The sequence below is a fragment of the Lithobates pipiens genome, unplaced genomic scaffold (assembly GCF_037356315.1).
Source record: "Lithobates pipiens isolate NorthernLeopardFrog02 unplaced genomic scaffold, aLitPip1_a1.2 Scaffold_27, whole genome shotgun sequence".
Taxonomy (NCBI): Eukaryota; Metazoa; Chordata; class Amphibia; order Anura; family Ranidae; genus Lithobates; species Lithobates pipiens.
Window position 1 is genome coordinate 77985291 of NW_027507788.1, and position 20256 is coordinate 78005546.

General features: G+C 41.2%; 1 protein-coding gene across 7 annotated transcripts in view; it reads right to left on the minus strand.

Moving 5' to 3' along the window:
* NR1H2 (nuclear receptor subfamily 1 group H member 2) overlaps positions 1–20256 on the minus strand; it is a 232388-nt gene that overhangs the window by 68849 nt on the left and 143283 nt on the right. For 3 of the 7 annotated variants that reach the window (XM_077457099.1, XM_077457100.1, XM_077457101.1), the window contains one exon: positions 277–393. The exons of the other annotated variants lie outside the window; for them this stretch is intronic. The gene's annotated coding sequence lies outside the window, so the exon portion shown is untranslated. The remainder of the gene's footprint in view (positions 1–276; positions 394–20256) is intronic. 7 annotated transcript variants of the gene reach the window in all.

The window sequence follows — 20256 nt, forward strand, 5'->3', positions numbered from 1 at the left end:
TTTGGCGGGTGTCAATTACAAAAACAGTATGGAAGGAAAGGGTAACATATCTAAGGAGAGGAAACATCAAGGAATTTAAAAAGATGTGGAAACCCTGGTTGGATAGGCTGAGATACCCAGTATGAGGGATTGGGAAGACAGGGGAGGGGGAGAAGGGAGGTTGGAAGAAGAGAATAGCAAAAGGAGTAAAAGAGAAGGAACATCTGAGTAGTGAGAAGGGGATTGAGATAGAAGAATTAATGATATATCATGGACAAGAGTGCTTTAATGGCTTACCCTGGTATGCAATGATGTTTTATTTTTTGTTTTTTTTCTTTCTTTGTCTTTACCTTATTCGTGTTTTTTCTATATTAAGGGTGTAATAAGTGGATATATTTTTAGAAAGAATGTTCTCTGTGAAAAATATTGAAGAAAATAAATAAAGATTATTAAAAGTTAGAGTTATGGAAGAGTCGATACAGAAGATGGAAGATATGAAAGGAAAATATCAAAACATTTGGAAACAATGGCTTATATTTATGAAAACAGAGAGATATGTCTCTATGGTAGAGGGTGAATTGCACAGAGAGGGAGGGGAGGGAGGGGAAGGAGATAAGGAGAGGGGCTGAGGAGGATCTTTTTCCTTTTTTTTTTCTTTTCTTGTGATATTGGGCGGGAGGGGGGGAAGTGGCTCTAATATTAGATGTTAAGTAAAAATTTTCAAGAATTGTGTGTAAAAGAAAACTATTTGTACATACAAAAATAAAAATAAAAGAATATAAAAACCAGTATCTATTATGATTTGTTTGCAGTATAATACAACTAATAGTGTATTACTCTTGAATAATAAATGAATCCTTGTTTACCCCAAACAGGAACATTCTGTAAACAAGGGTAGGTTGCTAAACATTAGGAAAGGATGAAAGGAAAGAAAAAGGAGAGGAAGTTACCGTATTAGTTCAATCGCTTATGATCTACCTGAAACACAATATTAGTAGTTCTCATTATTTTTCAGGAAATTTGAAGCTCTAGGATGTAAAGTCCATGCAAGCCAAACTTTTGAAAATTTAGCTATAGCATCATTTTTATGCGCTAGCATTAGTTCAAAATGGGCAATAGAATTGAGTATGACATCTGATAGGTTAGGAGCTAAAGTGGATTTCCATAATCTGGTTATGGCGAGTCTTGTGGCCAATACAATATTGGCTACTATAGTCCTATAATTGATTGGGTAAAGATCTAAGTTTAGACCTAATAAGGCCATTGCTGGTGAGAGTGCTATTAGATTTCCTGTAAGCGACGCTATGAGGAAATTGACTTTCAAAAACAGGACAAAGCTTTACATCCCCATAATGTATGTAATAAATTACCTATTTGGGTGTTACATCTCTAACATAGTGAGGATGAAGATGGGAACATTTTGGAAAGTCTGTATGGTGTTAAATACCAACAATTTAGTATTTTTTGGGAGTTTTCCCAGTGTCCCATGCAGGAGGATGTTGAGTTATTAATTCTTATGGCTTTGTACCATGCTTCCTATGAAAATGATTGGGAAAGAAAACTCTCCCATTTAAGCATATCAGAAGTCTTAGTATTTGGGGGAAAGGATGAGTTTATCAAATAGTGATATGCCTCTTTTATTATTGATTTCTCTAGAGGTGAAGAAATTCCAGATCACCTTTGGAATATCCATTGTCCTATTAGGATTAAACTTCTTAAGGTGTGGTTTGTGATTAAGCTTACCCGAGAAATGGATCTTTTGAGTATCTGGCAGGTGATGAAAAAAAGTATTCCTTGTTTAATCCAGGGAGTCACATTGTCTTAGTCGTATTGGTAATGGAACCTGGACTGGGTAATTTATAGGTTGCAATTTGGTTAAAATAAACTTCCAGGCTGTTAAGGTAGCTTTAAGTGTTAGGTAATTAGGTATATTCACTTTCGGGAGTAGATAATAAGCGAAAGCTAAAGAACATAGATCATTTACCTTTAACTAATTCACGTTCAATATTTAACCATAACTTATCATTTGAATAAGTAAACAAATGCTTTATCGGTAATGGAATCGGAAGGGATCGGAAGTAATATAACATTTTTGGTAGTGTTTGTATCCTGAATGCCGATATTCTACCAATCTAGGATAAATAATTTTTTTAGGATGAATTGGAGGTCTTGATTGATTTGTTTTAGCAAAATCGTGTAACTGACCTCATACAGCTTCTTAGTAGGATAAGTGAGGTGGATTCCTAAATATGAGATAGATGGCTTATCCCAGATATACATATAGTTTTGACACAAATCGTTAACTTGATCTGGTGGAATATTCATTGGCAAGGCGTACCATTTGCTAGGATTTATTTTATAATAGGATACTATTCCAAAGGCCTCTAAAATATTCTTGACTTTGCTCAGAGAGGTAACAGGAGACAAAAGTGTCAATATGCTGTCATCCGCGAATAGTCCCAGTTTATGTTCTATTTGTCCAATTTTAATACCACTAGTTTTAGAATTGGTTCTGATAGTTTCCGCAAAGGGTTAGATTATTAATGAAAAAATGAAAGACTATAAGGGGCAACCTTGTCTGGTTCCATTAGATAGTTTAAAACTGCTTGAAATACTTCCTGTGTGAATACGTTAGCCAATGGTACCGAGTAAAGGGACATTATGGGTTTTTGAATGAAATCGGAAAGCCAAATTTCTTTAGGGTTTCTGCAAAGGAATTCCAATGGACCCTATTGAATTCCTTCTCTAAGTCCAAACCAAGTAGCAGAGAAGGCATTTGTTTGTGTTCTATGCGATTGATCAACTTAAGCATTCTTCTAGTGCTATCGGGACTTTGACCACCTTCGACAAATCCCACTTGATCTGGACCAATAAGGTAGGGTGTTATTTCTATTAAACGGTAGGCTAAGACTTTAGAGTACATTTTTAGGTCCGGATTCAATAATGAAATGGGTCTGTAATCAGAAGGTAACGTTAGATCTTTTCCTGGCTTAGGAATTGTAATTATAACAGCTTCCATCATCTCTTTAACACTTGTTTATTTGCAGCATAGTTGAACAATTTATCCAGGTAAGGAGACGATATTTAGTTACATGCTTTAAAATATTTGCTAGATAGACCATCTGCTAAATCTGCATAGTATTCAGCTAATGTGTCAGCTATCTTTTGTGGGTTGTATATGGTTTTCCCTGATTTATGGTGGATTCATTTTACAATTTTCTGTTTATTCTGTTTATGGCATATTTGGAGAGCTAGATATTTACCTGCCTTGTTCCCTTGTGAATATTGGTTTAACTTGAGTTTTTTTTTTTTTTTTTTTTAAGTATTTCTCATGGTTAGAGATTAGTATTGCTCTGAGTTCATTTCTTGCATTATTAAGTTTTTGTAGAAGGGGAGTATGATTGAGGGAAGCCTTGTGTTCTTTTTCATATTTAGAAATATCAGCTAAAGTTGTTCACTGCCTGCGTTCTTTTTTATCCCCCCCAAGGCCATCTAGATTAGTAAACCTCTGGCATATGCTTTATGAGCACACCATAAACTAGTAGTAGAGACACATTTATCATCATTAATAGAAAAAAATCTGCTAATCTTTCCTTCATCACTGATAGAGTCCTCCCTTGTGATAGGATATACAGTGGGGCAAAAAAGTATTTAGTCAGCCACCAATTGTGCAAGTTCTCCCACTTAAAAATATGAGAGAGGCCTGTAATTGTCATCATAGGTATACCTCAAATATGAGAGACAAAATGTGGAAACAAATCCAGACAATCACATTGTGTGATTTGGAAATAATTTGATTGCAAAAAATGGTGGAAAATAAGTATTTTGTCAATATCAAAATCTCAATACTTTGTTATATATCCTTTGTTGGCAATGACAGAGGTCAAAGGTTTTCTGTAAGTCTTCACAAGGTTGTCACACACTGTTGCTGGTATGTTGGCCCATTCCTCCATGCAGATCTCCTATAGAGCAGTGAGGTTTTGGGGCTGTCGCTAGGCAACACGGACTTTCAACTCCGTCCAAAGGTTTTCTATGGTGTTGAGATCTGGAGACTGGCTAGGCCACTCCAGGACCTTGAAATGCTTCTTACAAAGCCACTCCTTCGTTGCCCGGGCTTGGGATCATTGTCATGCTGAAAGACCCAGCCACATTTCATCTTCAATGTCCTTGCTGATGGGAAGAGGTTTTCACTCAATATTTCACAATACATGGCCCCATTTATTCTTTCATGTACAAAGGATCAGTCGTCCTGTTCCCTTTGCAGAGAAACAGCCCCAAAGCATAATGTTGCCACCCCCATGCTTCACAGTAGGTATGGTGTCCTTTGGTTGCAACTCAGCATTCGGTCTCCTTCAAACACAGAGTTGTGTTTCTAACAAACAATTTTATTTTGGTTTCATCTGACCATATGACATTCTCCCAATCCTCTTCTGGATCATCCAAATGCTCTCTAGCAGGGGGACACGTCTGGCACTGCAGGATCTAAATCCCTGGTGGCGCAATGTGTTACTGATGGTAGCCTTTGTTACGTTGGTCCCAGCTCTCTGCAGGTCATTCACTAAGTCCCCCTGTGTGGTTCTGGGATTTTTGCTCACCGTTTTTGTGATCATTTTGACCCCACGGGGTGAGATCTTGCATGGAGCCCCAGATCGAGGGAGATTATCAGTGGTCTTGTACGTCTTTTATTTTCAAATTATTGCTCCCACAGTTGATTTCTTCACACCAAGCTGCTTGCCTATTGCAGATTCAGTATTCCCAGCCAGGTCTACAATTTTGTTTCTGGTGTCCTTCGACAGTGTTTTGGTCTTCAACATAGTGGAGTTTGGGAAGTGGGAGAACTTGCACAATTGGTGGCTGACTAAATAGTTTTTTGCCCCACTGTACATATTATTTCTCCATAGTGAGCAGTTGGGAGATTTTTGCTCTAGATTAATGCTCATTGAAATAGGAGCATGGTCAGGCCATTTTATGTTGTGTATTTGGGCCGATATAATTTTTTGCAGGAGAAATCTGTCAGTGACAAAAAAAAAAATCAATCTCTGAATAAGTCTTGTGCACATTAGAGTAAAAGGTATAGTCCTTTTCTGTTGAATAGAGGTGTCTCCATGGGTAATGAATGTCTTCTTGTAGAAATATATTTTTCAAACTCTTTCTTTTGGAATGAGATCCCTTAGAGGTATACATGAGTGAGTCCATCGGAGCATTAAAGTAACCACATATTATAACATTACCTTTTTGGATTTTCTTGACAGTTTTTAGGATCTTTTGGAGGTATTGCTGAGGATTTTTATTGGGGGCATATACATTGACAATTGTCAATATTGAATTCTCAACCTTTGCTACCAATATAATAAAACGTTCCTTGGGAATCTGTTTTAGAGTTGAGGAGTTGAAAAGAAATAGAGTCTCCAATGACTGTGACAACACCTTTTTTCTTCTTTCGATTGTTCGAAAAGAATATGTGTGGAAATTTATGATGGGAGAATTTAGGGGGATTGTCGCAAAGTGCGACTCCTGTAGGCAAATAATATCACTGCCATATTTTAAAGCGTCATTCCATATAGTTTTCCGTTTGAAGGGGTTGTTGAGGCTCTTTACATTAAATGACAACATTTTAAGACTCGCCATGTTGGGGGTAGAATTCGCATAGATACAGTCCAGATCTTGTACATAGTAGGGCCATTGTGATGGCTTCTAGAACGGTGTAACTTCCAAAAAGGGAGAAAGACAATAAGGTCTCTTTGAAAAGATAAGACTCGGGGTCTAGAACAGAAATAAGAACTGAAGAGTTGCCTCACAACTCTTGTGTGCATTGCAACTTGCACTTTCGATGTGGGGGGTAGGGTTAGCTGAAAGCTGAAGAACAAAAATCAACCCTGATTAATGCAATCTTGAGGTGAGCCGTAAATTCTTATGATGAAAGAGTAAGGGAAATATAGAACTTCCTCAACCGCCCTTCCAAACCAGACCAATTTTCAGCTTTCAGTGCACTTACATTTTGAATGACAATTACTCAGTCATGCAACACTGTACCCTTTTTTTAACACAAATATAGATTTCTTTTTAGTGGTATTTAATCACTGCTTAGTTTTTTATTTTTTGCGCTATAAAAGAAAAAAAAAGACCAAAAACTCAAACTCAAAATTTTCTTCATATATTTTGGCCAAAATTTATACCGCTACATATCTTTAGTAAAAATAACCCAAATCAGTGTATATTATTTGGTCTTTGTGAAAGTTATAGAGTCCACAAGCTATGGTGCCAATCTCTGAAAATTGATCACACCAATCTCATTTCTTGAGAGCCTAACAAGCCAGGAAAGTACAAATACCCCCAAAATTACCCTTTTTTGGAAAGTAGACATTCCAAGGTATTTAGTAAGAGGCATGGTGAGTTTTTGAAGTTGTAATTTTTTTCGCACATTTCTTTGCAAAATCAAGATATTTTTAAAAATTTTTCACAAAATTGTTATATTAGCAGGTTATTTCTCACAAGCAGCATATGCATAGCACAAATGACACCCCAAAACATATTCTACTATTCCTCCTGATTATGGTGATACCACATGTGTGAGACTTTTACACAGTGTGGCCACATACAGAGGCCCAACATGCAGGGAGCGCCATCAGGCGTTCTTGGAGCATAAATTACACATATAATTTCTTGACTACCTCTTACATTTTTGAAGGCCCTGGAGAACCAGGACAATGGAAACGCCCCAAAAATTACCCCATTTTGGAAAGAAAACAACCCAATGTATACTCTATGAGGCATATCGAGTCTTTTGAACATGTATTTTTTTTCTAAAAGTTTTTGGAAAATGTGTAAAGAAAATTAAAACGTATTTTATTTTTTTATTTTTTTTACACAATGTTATCCATTTACACAATATTTCTAACACATAAATACGTACATACATACATACCAAAAATTACACCCCAAAATAGATTCTCCTACTCCTCCTGAGTACGGTGCTACCACATGTGAGACTTTTCCACAGCGTGGCCACATAGAGAGGCCCAACATGCAGGGAGCACCATCAGGTGTTCTAGGGACACAAGTTTCAAATCTAATTTGACTGCCTAATACGCATTTGTGAGGCACTGTAGTGGCATGGATGAGAACTGATGTGGCATGGATGAGCATGAATAGGGATGACTATGGCTGAGCATGAATGAGTATGGCCGGGTACAGATGAGTATGGCTGGGTATGGCTGAGTACGACCGAGTGCAGCTGGGTACGACTGGGTATTGCTGGGCATGGCTGAGTATGGATGGGTATAGATGGGATGGCTGAGCACAGCTAAATATGGCTGGGATGGTTGGGTACAGCTGGGTATTGCTGAGTATGGATGGGTATAGATGGAATGGATGGGTACGGCTGAGTACGGCTGGTATTGCTGGGTATGGCTAATTATGGTTGAGGTGGCTAGGCATGGATGGATGGATGAGTATTGCTGAGGTTGGATGAGTATGCCGAGTATGTATGGATGAGTATGGATGGCTGAGCATGGATGGATGGATGAGTATGCCGAGTATGGATGGATGAGTATACGGAGTATGGATGGGTATGCTGAGCATGGATGGGTGAGTATGGATGGGTGAGCATGGATGGATAGACAAGTATGGATGGGTATGCTGCGCATGGATGGGTATGGATGGCTGGGTATGTATGGCTGGAATGGGCACTGAGCGGCGCTGTGGGCACTACACATCCAGCCCACATCACTGCTGCCACCGATCTCCCCCCTCTCCCCTCGCACTGTACCAATAGGTATGAGGAGGGGAGAGAGGAACCGTACGTGACACTGGTTTGTTTACTAGTGATTGTTTTGTCATTTGGCGGAGCGATCACGTGGTAAATGGCTGCTATCAGCGGTCACGGATGTTCTAGGGTGCGCGCAAGAGCGGGATTCTGGGATGACATCATAGTACGCCCTCCCAGAGTTATCCGACCACCCCGTAGCCGTCATTCGGCTATGGGCCATTTGATAAGTGGTTAACCACTTCAGCCCCGGACCATTTGGCTGGTCAAAGACCAGAGCACTTTTTGCGATTGGACATTGCGTCACTTTAACTGACAATTGTGGGGTCGTGCAACGTGGCTCCCCAACAAAGTTTACATCTTTTTTTCCCCACAAATAGAGCTTTCTTTTAGTGGTATTTGATCACCTCTGCGGTTTTCATTTTTTGCGCTATAAACAAAAATATAGCGACAATTTTGAAAAAAAAAACGCATTTTTTTTACTTTTTGCTATAATAAATATCCCCCAAAAATATATATAAAAAACAATTTTTTTCCTCAGTTTAGGCTGATGCATATTCTACATAATTTTGGTAAAAAAAAACCTGCAATATGCATTTACTGATTGGTTTGCGCAAAAGTTATAGCGTCTACAAAATAGGGGTTTGGTTTTATGACATTTTTATTAAGATTCTTTTTGTTTTACCAGTAATGGTGGTGATCTGCGATTTTTAATTTGACTGCGACATTATGGCAGACACATCGGACAAATTTGATACATTTTTGGGACCACTGTCCTTTTTACAGCAATCAGTGCTAAAAAATTGCACTGATTACTGTAAAAATTACACTGGCAGTGAAGGGGTTAACCACTAGCTGGCTGGGAAGGGGTTAAGTGTGTCCTAGGGAGTGATTATAACTGTTAGGGGGCGTGGCTACAAGTGACAAATCACTGATCACCGCTCCCGATCACAGGGAGCTATGATCAATGACAATGTCACTAGGCAGAATGGGGAAATGCTCATGTACATTACCATCTCCCCGTTCTTCCTCTCCGTGAGACGATCACGGGTATCCCCCCGTACATCGAGTCCGCGGGCTTCGTGATCACACTGACGGAGCTCATGGCGAGGGCGCACGCATGCCCACAATGCCGTGTCTTAAGGGCAACGTACATTAATATGCCTGTACGTGCCCTTCTGCCGACATATATCGGTATGAGCCGGTCGGAAAGGGGTTAAAGAATCAGGCTGAATGCTTCTCAACCACTCAGGAGAAGCCCTGTAATTTTAGCAATGAATACAAGGCTTCTTCTGATTGTTTGAGGAGGGCAGTGGGTGGATGAGATCACAATTTCCTCATTGGCCAGTCAGAAAAAGCCTTGTGTTCACTGATAAAAAAAATACAAGGCAGCAAGTCACCCAAATTGCTGCCAAAGCACAAGGTTGCTTACTGTATGTAGTTATATAAAGTACAGTGCCTCGAAAAAGGCTTCATAACCCTTGAAATTTTCCACATTTTGCCATGTTACAACCAAAAACTTAAATGTATTTTATTGGGATTTTATGTGATAGACCAACACAAAGTGGCACATAATTGTGAAGAGGAAGGAAAAAGATAAATGGTTTTCAAAATAAAAGTTTTAACAAATATCTGAAAAGTCTGGCGTGCATTTGTATTCAGCCCCCTTTCCTCTGATACCCCTAACTAAAATCTAGTGTAACCAATTGCCTTCAGAAGTCGCCCCATTAGTAAATAGTCTACCTGTGTGTCATTTTAATCTCAGTATAAATACAGCTGTTCTGTGAAGCCCTTAAAGGTCTCTTAGAGGATCTTAACGAACAAACAGCATCATGAAGGCCAAAAAACACACCAGACAGGACAGGGATACTCACGGAGCTTGTGGCAGCGCACACGGTGGCAAATTTAAAGGGATGCACAGGTACGCCCAATTTCCCAGCTGTGCCATTCTACCTACGTATGTACATGTGGCAGTCGGCAAGTGGTTAAAGAATTCAATTTATCCTCAACTTGTATTCCATTGGGTACCAATTTTCCCTGGAGGGGTTTGTAAGCGGTGACAACTTCATCCTGCAGAAGTAGATTCCATGCTTGCAGCATTTTCAGGCCTTGTTCAATCGTATGGATTGAGTGGGATTTATTGTTTTGCTTTATCATCAGTTTGGTGGGAAACCCCCATTTGTATATTATTTTGTGGTTGCGTAATATTTTAGTGATGACATTTAGGTTTTTGTGAGCTTGGATGGTCACTTGGGACAGATCAGATAAAAGAGTATCCCTGCATAAGGGTTACATAGTTACATAGTTAGTCAGGTTGAAAAAAGACACAAGTCCATCCAGTTCAACCTTAAAAACAAATAAATAAAATAAAAAATAATCGTACAATCCAAACACCCAATTTTATGCCCACAGTTGATCCAGAGGAAGGCAAAAAAAAACCCCAGCAGAGCATGCTCCAATTTGCTACAGCAGGGGAAAAAAATTCCTTCCTGAACCCCCAAGAGGCTTTCGGATTTTCCCTGGATCAACTTTACCTATGTTAGTACCAGACCAAAGGGTCTGGAAGATTTTGATGCAATCTCGCAAAATGCATCAGTGCATCTTTCACATGAAAGAAGTGGGTGAGAATGGATGGATGGATGAGTATGGATGGGTGAGCATGGATGGGTGAGCATGGATGGATGGATGAATGAGTATGCTAGGTATGGATGAATGAGTTTTCTGAGTATGGATGGCTGAGCATGGATGGATGGATGGATGGATGGATGAGTTTGCCGAGTATGGATGGGGGAGTATGGATGGATGGATGAGTATGGATGGGTATGCCGAGCATGGATGTATGGAGGAGTATGGATGGGTATACCCAGCATGGATGGGTATTGATGGCTGGAATGGGCAATGAGCAGCGCTGTGGGCACCACACATCCAGCCCACAGCATTGCTGTCACCGATCTCCCCCCTCTCTCCTCACACTGTAGGTACGGGGAAAGGAAAGAGGAACCGGACGTGGCGCTGGTTTATTTACTAGTGATCGTTCTATCGTTTGACAGAGCAATCACGTGGTAAACGGCCGCTATCAGTGGTCACAGATGTTCTTGGGTGCGCTCCCCAGGGGGGCGCGCAAGAGCGGGATTCTGGGAGAACGTCTTAATAGGCCCTTCCCAGAGTTATACGACTGCCCTGTAGCCGTCATTCGGCTAGGGGCCAGTTGGCAAGTGGTGAACCACTTCAGCCCGGACCATTAGGCTGGCCAAAGACCAGAGCACTTTTTGCGTCAGTACTGAGTCGCTTTAACTGACAATTGCGCGGTGGTGCGACGTGGCTCCCAAACAAAATTAACATCCATTTTTTCCCCACAAATAGAGGCTAGAAATGGCGCTGTTCTGGGGTGGAGTGTCTTGCACCCCTAAGCAATTTGCAAGAAATTACAAATCTGATATATCCCAGATGAAAACAAAAGTAAAGTGTGACCGTGGCCATTTTTGGTTAGTCCAAATGGCAAATAAAGACGCTGGTAGCAGTGTGTGTTAAGCCCCATACACACTATCAGTTTTTCCTTCATATTTATCAAAACTATATAATGCAAGGGCCTGCCTGGTTGCATACACATTGAAACTCCTAAGGTTTGCCCTCATATTATATGGTTTTGGTAAATCTGAAGGTAAAACTCAGCAGAAAAACGGATAGTGTGTATGGGGCTTTATATAGCCAATCCTTACATTACACCCCATGAAGAGCGAATGTATACTACCCCATAATAGAAATAGTTGGAAGTATTAGGCTTTAAGCGGACTGATCTTGCGATCGTCACATAGGCTGTGTACGGGGACAACGCATACCAAAACAATTCAAATATTGAATACGAACATTGCTGTTTAGAACAAGTGGTCAATCAAGAATATTAACCCCTTGCACTAAGAATAGAGCAAATCAACCACTATATATACATAACCTAGCTCAAGGATATGGAATTAGTGGACTTATAGCTGTTGCAAAACTACAAGTCCCATCATGCTCTGCCTCTGGATGTCATGCTTGAGTCTTGCTATGCCTCATGGGACTTGTAGTTCTGCAACAGCTGGAGGTCCGCTAATTGCATATCCCTGACCTAGATCTATTTCTACGTATGAACAGTTCAGATATGAATATTGTTAACTGAATAAGATATTAACCCCTAATTCTATATATAGAGCAAATTACTATTTATATACCTGAATTTATTTCTAGGTTAAGATAAAATGAAATAAAACTAAACACAAAATAATGCCTGTATAGGCATAAAACATGGGCCTCCATACCAAAGTGGTGAGCTCAGCTGAATGCTACTTGTATTATTAACCGATCTATGGTATGGTAGGGCTTCTAATTCTAAAAAAGGTAAAATTATGCTGAGAGTGTATAGAACCTACTACAGACATCGGGTGTACTAAGGTACAAGAGGATGAAAAAAAGGGGTGGAAGGAAGGGGAGTTTGAAGTTGGTAACCTTTAGGCTGGAGGGCATTCAATATAAAGATCCATTTAGTTTCATTTTGTGATATTCTGATCTTTTTATTGTCTCCTCTCCAGTGACCCTTAATCTTATCTAATCTGGTCTATTGCATAGAAAACAAGACCAGACGGATCTTTATTGTGGTACTCTTTAAAATGTCTAGACAGTCCAGATTTTGGGAAGCCCGTTTTAATATTATTATTTATGTGCTCCCGGATTCTATCGAATAGGGGCCTTGAAGTTCATCCTACGTACTGTCTTGTCTTTTTTATGTTCTCTCATGGTGTATTCTTTTAGGGTTTCCAGTTTCCCTTTTTCAACAAATCTATCAATAAGTGTGTTGGATTGAGAATCAAAGTCTTGGAGCTTGCTAAAATTGCGGCAAATGCGCATCAGTTGTCCTTTTGGTATATTTCCCACCCATTTAGGGTGCTGACAGCTGTTCGTTTGGAATATATCCATTGCAAGCTCTTTAAAGATTTGTAGATCTAGGTAGTCAATGAATTGTTTGTTCCATCCTCCTGTGAATGTGATGCCATAGATGTTTTGGTTTATTTAGTCAAAAACAAAAAATCCTTGAACCCCCTGTACACTTTTAAATTGGTTCTTCTGATGCCATAAATTTGCTCTTCCCATCTATTAAGAAATAAAAGGAGTAGCTATGGGGGCTAAATATGCCCCCAGTGTAGCGAATATGTCTGGGTATATTACTCTGCTTTGTACCAGAAGAAATGATTGTTCAAGGCCATTCATAAACCTTCTAAGATGTAATTACATAGTTACATAGTAGGTGAGGTCGAAAAAAGACAAGTCCAACCTATGTGTGTGATTATATGCAAGTATTACCTTGTATATCCCTGTATGTTGTGGTCATTCAGGTGCTTATCTAATAGTTTCTTGAAACTATTGATGCTCCCCACTGAGACCACCGCCTGTGGAAGGGAGTTCCACATCCTTGCCGCTCTTATAGTTAAGAACCCTCTACGTAGTTTAAGGTTAAACCTCTTTTCTTCTAATTTTAATGAGTGGCCAAGATGTTAAATTTCCTTCTAAGAAAAAGTTTTATCCCTATTGCGGGGTCACTAGTACGGTATTTGTAAATTGAAATCATATTCCCCCCAAGCTTCTCTTCTCCAGAGAGAATTAGTTCAGTGTTTGCAACCTTTCCTTATAACTAATATCCGCCAGACCCTTTATTAATGTTCTTTTCCTTCTTTGTACTCACTCCATTTCCAGTACATCCTTCCCGAGGACTGGTGCCCAGAACTCGACAGCATACTTTAAGTGCTGCCGGACCAGTCTTGTAGAGCGGAAGAATTATCGTTTTAGCTCTGGAATTAATTCAGTTTTAGTGCATGCCAATATACTGTTTGCTTTGTTAGCAGTGGCTAACTGTTAGTTGCACGCCACTGCTGAGCCTATCATCTACTAGGACCCCCAGGTCCTTTTCCATCATAGATTCCCCCAGAGTATAGATTGCATTCATATTTTTGCCACCCAAATGCATTATTTTAAATTTTTCTACATTGAACCTCATTTGCCATGTAGTTGCCCACCCCAGTAATTTTTGCAAGGTTTCCATATCCTGCGGAGAAGTTATTGCCCTGCTTAGCTTAGCATCATCCACAAATACAGAGATTGAACTGTTTACCCCATTTTCCAGGTCACTTATGAACAAAATTAAACAGGAAACCCAGCACAGAACCCTGGGGGAACCCACTACCCACCCCTGACCATTCTGAGTATTCAACATTTATCACAGCCCTCTGAACTTGCCCTTGTAGCCAGTTTTCAATCCATGTACTCACCCTATGGTCCATGCCAACGGACCTTATTTTGTACAGTAAACGTTTATGGGGAACTGCGTCAAATGCTTTTGTAAAATCCAGATACACCACGTCTACGGGCCTTCTGTCTACCCAACCTTTGTAACCAGATGTCCTTCCTCATTCTTTATGGGGCCAATATGGTCTGTCCTCCCTTTTTTTTTACTGTTTAAATACTTAAAGAATTTCTTGGGATTTTTGTTGCTCTCCTCCGCTATGTGTCTTTCATGTTCTATCTTAGCCTTCCTTATTGCACCCTTACATTTCTCGTTGCATTCTTTATAAAGTCTGAATGCTGAGGATGATCCCTCAACCTTGTATTTTTTGAAGGCCTTCTCCTTTGCTTTTATATGCATTTTTACATTGGAGTTAAGCCCAGGACTTTTATTCGCGCTTTTAAATTTATTACCCAATGGGATGCATTGGCTAATGCCCTTATTTAATATGTCCTTAGAGCAAACCTATCTCTCCTCTGTGTTCTTTGTTCCTAAGATTTTATCCCAATTTATCCCTTCTAGCAAGGTTCGTAGTTTAGGGAAGTTGGCTCTTTTGAAATTCAGTGTCTTTGTAGTCCCCTTATGTGTTTCCTATTTGTGTGAGTTATACTGAAGCCAATTGACCTGTGATCGCTGTTACCTAAATTGCCCCTCATTTACACATCCGTTTTATTTATAGTTGGTGCGTCTACCAATGACCCATAAAATTGTCCTGCAAGACATTTAGGAATATGCAAGCCTTAGATTAATGCGTGGTTCCCTCCGCCCAGTCTATGTCTGCATAATTAAAATCCCCCATTATGATAACACTTCCCATCCTTGCTGCTAATCCAATTTGTGATATGAGATCTGCCTACCCTTCCTCCCTCAGGTTAGGGGGCCTATAGCATACTCCCAGTACTATTTTCCCCTTAGTTTCATCCCTTTGGAGCTCTACCCATAAGGATTCCATCTACTCCCTAGCTCCCTTAGTGATGTCATCTCTTACATTCACTTGTACATTATTCTTGATACAGTGGTGTGAAAAAGTGTTTGCCCCCTTCCTCATTTCCTGTTCCTTTGCATGTTTGTCACACTTAAGTGTTTCGGAACATCAAACCAAATTAAACAATAGTCAAGGACAACACAAGTAAACACAAAATGCAATTTGTAAATGAAGGTGTTTATTATTAAAGGTGAAAAAAAAAATCCAAACCATCATGGCCCTGTGTGAAAAAGTGATTGCCCCCCTAGTTAAAACATACTATAACTGTGGTTGTCCACACCTGAGTTCAATTTCTCTAGCCACACCCAGGCCTGATTATTGCCACACCTGTTCACAATCAAGGCATCACTTAAATAGGAGCTGCTTGACACAGTAAGGTCCACCAGAAGATCCTTAAAAGCTACACATCATGCCGAGACCCAAAGAAATTCAGGAACAATTGAGAAAGAAAGTAATTGAGATCTATCAGTCTGGAAAGGGTTATAAAGCCATTTCCAAAGCTTTGGGAATCCAGAGAACCACAGTGAGAGCCATCATCCACAAATGGCGAAGACATGGAACAGTGGTGAACCTTCCCAGGAGTGGCCGGCCGCCCAAAATTACCCCAAGAGCGCAGCGACGACTCATCCAAGAGGTCACAAAAGACCCCACAACAACGTCCAAGGAACTGCAGGCCTCACTTGCCTCAGTTAAGGTCAGCGTTCATGCCTCCACCATCAGGAAAAGACTGGGCAAAAATGGCCTGCATGGCAGAGTTCCAAGGAGAAAACCACTGCTGAGCAAAAAGAACATCAAAGCTCGTCTCAATTTCTCCACAACACATCTTGATGATCCCCAAGACTTTTGGGACAACATTCTGTGGACCGATGAGACAAAAGTGGAACTCTTTGGAAGGTGTGTGTCCAAGTATATCTGGCGTAGAAGAAACACTGCATTTCAGAAAAAGAACATTATACCAACAGTAAAATATGGTGGTGGTAATGTGATGGTCTGGGGCTGTTTTGCTGCTTCAGGACCTGGAAGACTTGCCGTGATAAAAGGAACTATGAATTCTGCTGTCTACCAAGAGATCCTGAAGGAGAATGTCCGACCATCTGTTCGTGTACTCAAGCTGAAACGAACTTGGGTTCTGCAGCAGGACAATGATCCTAAACACACCAGCAAGTCCACCACCGAATGGCTGAAGAAAAACAAAATGAAGACTTTGGAGTGGCCTAGCCAAAGTCCTGACCTGAATCCTATTGAGATGTTGTGGTATGACCTTAAAAAGGCCGTTCATGCTCGAAAACCCTCTAATGTAACTGAATTAGGACTATTCTGCAAAGATGAGTGAGCTAAAATTCCTCCAGGACGCTGTAAAAGCCTCATTGCACGTCATCGCAAACGCTTGGTTGCAGTTGTTGCTGCTAAGGGTGGCCCAACCAGTTATTAGGTTTAGGGGGCAATCACTTTTTCACACAGGGCCATGATGGTTTGGATTTTTTTTTCACCTTTAATAATAAACACCTTCATTTACAAATTGCATTTTGTGTTTACTTGTGTTGTCCTTGACTATTGTTTAAATTGGTTTGATGTTCCGAAACACTTAAGTGTGACAAACATGCAAAGGAACAGGAAATGAGGAAGGGGGCAAACACTTTTTCACACCACTGTATATAGGCATACCCCTCCCCTTTACTACCCTCTCTATCCTTGCGATAAAGGGTATACCCTTGAATGGTTGCCAGCCAATCATGAGAGCTGTTGAACCAGGTCTCTTAAATTCCCACAAAATCCAAATCCTCCTCGTACAACAGTATCTCTAGTTGACCCATCTTGTCCACCAGGCTCCTGACATTGGTGAACAGGCCACTTAGTTTAGACTGGTTGCATGTTATCCTCTTATTGGGTGTTCCGAGATTGCAACTAGGACTTGCTACTATACTAACCTTGGGTTTATGTGCTTTGGTCATTAATGTCCCCAATACTACCCTCTGGAATATGTTCCGTGCTGGCTATTTCTACCTCTGGACCATCCCCCCGTCGTCTAGTTTAAAAACCCCTCTACATTTTTGGCCATCTTCATTCCCAGCTGATCTGCACCCTCCTCATTTAGGTGCAGTCCATCCCTTCTATACTACTGGTTATTGACTGAGAAGTGGACCCAGTACTCCAGGAACCCAAACCCCTCCATACTAAACCAGCTCTTCAGCCACTTGTTTACTTCACTAATCTCCCTCTGCCTTTCTGGTGTGGCCGATGTATCAGTAGTACTATCTTGGAGGTCCTTTTCCTCGATTTAGCTCCCTAAAATCGCTCTTTAGGACACTCCATCTGCCTCTGACTTTGTCATTGGTGCCAACGTGCAGCATGACAGCCGGGTCTTCCCCATCCCCTCCTAGTAAGCTGTCCACCAGATCCGTGATGTGCCAAACCCGAGCGCCCGGTAGACAACATACAGTTCAGCGCTTCATGTCTTTGTTACAGATTGTCCTCTCTGTCCTAAGAATTGAGTCCCCTACCACCAGAATCTGTCTTTCCTTTTCCTTTGCTTGCCTCCCCTCTCGCTGGAGTTCTTCCCCTGGCAGCTAGGAGAGTCCCTCAGCTCCAGAAGTTCTAGTCCCTGACTGGTTTCACCAATGTCACTCAATGGAGCGTACTTATTGGGATGCTCCAGCCCTGGATTGGCCTCCCTGGCACTTCTCCTTCTACCCTTCCTGCCACTCATCTATTCTTTCCTAGTGACTGCACCTCTTTGTATAACAAGTTGCCTCTTCACACCCGCCTGGCATTGTACCTATTCATTTGAAGATTGGGGATTATACCCTGTCCAAACTAGAGGTGCGTATCTTCACAGGTCTCACGATTCGATTACGATGATCTGGTCAACGGTTTGATTTGATTCTGCAATCACGAAGCATCACGATTACTGACAAACTCCCACTTCTGCTTGGGCTGCCCAGGCGGCCCTTCCTCCGTGCAAACTTCTGGGACACATCACAGGTCTAAGAAGATTGCCCGGCCATTCAGGACAGCACAGTGAGACATGCGCACCTGGCTGTGAAGCTGCAAGCTGTTACAGCCTGCACGCATGCAATAGTATTGCTAGTGCCATCGACAGGCGGGGGAGAGAAGGGAGGGTTTGGGTGGCCACGTTGCTGGATTATGGGACAGGCGATTGTCTTTTTATTAAAAGTCAGAAGATACACTTTTTTTGTAGCTGCTGACTTTTAATGAACAAAAAATTTACTGGAACTCCGCTTTGAATTAAAAATAACCTCACTCCCTTAACCACTTCAGCCCCGGAAGATTTGGCTGCTGAATAACCAGGCCATTTTTTGCGATATGGCACTGTGTTATTTTAACTGACAATTGCGCGGTCATGTGGTGCTGCACACAAACAAAAAACTGAAAAAAGGAGCGACAATTTTGAAAAAAAACACAATATTTTGTACTTTTTGCAATAATAAATATCCCCCACCCCCCTTTTTTCTTTAAAAAAAAGCAAATTTTTTCTCAGTTTAGGCCGATATGTATTCTTCTACATATTTTTGGTAAAAAAAATAAAATAATCGCAATAAGTGTATATTGATTGGTTTGCGCAAAAGTTATAGTGTCTACAAAATAGGGAATAGATTTATAGCATTTTTATTTTTGTACCATTTTATTTTTGTACTAGTAATCTGCGATTTTTATCGTGACTGCGACATTATGGCAGACACATGGGACACTTTTGACACATTTTTGGGACCATTGGCATTTACACAGCGATCAGTGCTATAAAAATGCACTGATTACTGTAAAAATGGCACTGGCAGGGAAAGGATTAACACTAGGGAGCAATCAAGGGGTAAACGGTGTTCCCGGTGTGTGTTTCTAACTGTAGGGAACTGACTAGAGGAAATGACAGATCGTGGTTCCTAGCTAATAGAAACACACTCCCCTCACAGAACAGAACATGGATTTATGTGTTTACATACACACACACACACACACACACACACACACACACACACACACACACACACACACACACACACACACGTCCCTGTTCTGCCTCTCGTGCCTGCGTTCGCTCGTGGCCGGCGGTCATCGCAAACCGTCGGCCACAAGCATAGGCAACCCCGATGTGGCTGCCTGGCCCGCCTTTTCGCCTATCACTTCCATCTCTCCTGTCACATCTCACGTCTCTCCTGACATCATTGGGGAATTCTCAGCTCCGCTAGCCTCTCTTCTGATCTGATAGTGACAGTCAGCGGGCGGGGCTGAGAATTCTCCGCTGACGCCAGGAGAGACGTGAGAGGAGAGCTGGAAGTGAGGGGAGAGGTTGGCCAGGCAGTCACAAGAGTGGTATGGATTGCAGACAACAGCTTCTTCTCTCAACAGCTTCTTCTTTGTCTTTGCATCACTTCGGGTTTTGAGCCGTGGAAAGCATATTGTCCCGGCTTCCTGTTTATTTAAAGCTCTGTATTACTACACTAATTGCGAGTACATTATCACTTTAATAAATAAATTAAACTTTTAAAACGGAAATACACTATAGAGATGTCTCTTTTCTGCATGTGGGAGCTATGAAGGGAAAGTTGAAAGAGACTCTCATATCTTATGCCTCATACAGACGGTCGGACATTCCGACAACAAAATCCATAGTTTTTTTCCGATAGATGTTGGCTCAAACCTGTCTTGGATACACACGGTCGCACAAAGTTGATGGAATTTCCGATCGTCAAGAACGCGGTGACGTACAACAGGACTATAAAAGGGAAGTAGCCAGTTCGCATTTGTTTGTCATTGCGTGCTATTTCTATAGTACTGCCTTTGATTTTCAGTGTGTTATTGTCCGCTCATTGCTGATTTTCAGTTCGTTCTTTCAGGCCTTGTTGTTTATCAGTGCTTTCTGTTAGTCCGTTCTGACCAGCCGACCGTTTTGAAGCCATGTTGCGTGGACATACTCGTCATAGAGTTCGTGCTGTGCAGGGGCTTGGTGTCGCGCTTTTAGCTTCGAGCCAAGCCCAGTCCATGAACAGGGCGAGGAGTTGTTCATGGAGCAAGAATTGGTTGCTCCAGCGTGACCAATTCTCGCACATGCCTTTGCTTGGTGAGATGTGGGAGAATAGTCCTGATGATTTCAGGAATTATCTCAGGATGACAGACCCTGTTTTTCACAGTCTGTTGGCTTTGCCGCCCCCTTATATCAGCAGGCAGGATACCTGCATGAGGCAAGCCATCACTCCG